Below are 784 nucleotides of genomic sequence, written 5' to 3'. Positions count from 1 at the left end.
TGGGGCCACCTCGGTCTGTATCCCTTAAACCCGGGCGCTTTCCCAGCCGTGGCAGGGAATTCGGCGGCTTCCTGCAGGTGGGGAGGGCAGATGCATCTCTAGCAGCCGCCCGGCCGGGGATGTGGATTTCCAGGGTGTCCGGACAGGTGACAAGCGCTGTCACCCCGGCTCGGCTGTAGAAATGCCCTTGCTCACCCGGGAAGGGAAGCCCGCGGCTTCGCGGCATCCAGGCCAAACACACGGGCGGGGACGGACTGAGCTGCCGGGCAGAAATATCCCCCCAGCCGGTGTTCCTAACGCACACAGCCCGTTTCCACAGCGGGGGAGACCCGCGTGGGGATGCCCACGGCGGGGCGGGCTGGCGGCTCTCCCCGGGCAGGAGAAAAAAAGCCAAAGTACTTTACACCCTTCGGTAAAAGCTTCGAGCGCCTTCCGTGCCACCCTGCTTTTTCCTATTTGTTTGCCTGTTGGCTATTTCATGCCGAACTAGCACGTATGACCTTTCCAGCACAACTCCCGTCTTGTTTTCGACTTTTTTATCAGCAGATCCAACTTGAAAATGGTTATCATTTAGCAGAAAAACAAACAGAAAAGCACATTTTTGTAAGCAAAACGTTAATGATTGGAAGAATTGCACCAATTTCAGCTTGACAGTGTGTGATTAATCCTCCGGGTCAGGTACTTATATTTTTAGTCGTTAGGTTCGTCGGCCTTTGATATGCAGAACTGTTTCTAGCCTAATAGGGTATCGACCCAGCCGCCTATGTACTTTGCCTCCTCAGAC

The sequence above is a fragment of the Chaetura pelagica genome, unplaced genomic scaffold (assembly GCF_000747805.2).
Source record: "Chaetura pelagica isolate M959 unplaced genomic scaffold, ChaPel_1.0 scaffold436, whole genome shotgun sequence".
NCBI lineage: Eukaryota > Metazoa > Chordata > Aves > Apodiformes > Apodidae > Chaetura > Chaetura pelagica.
This window is presented reverse-complemented; position numbering follows the sequence as displayed.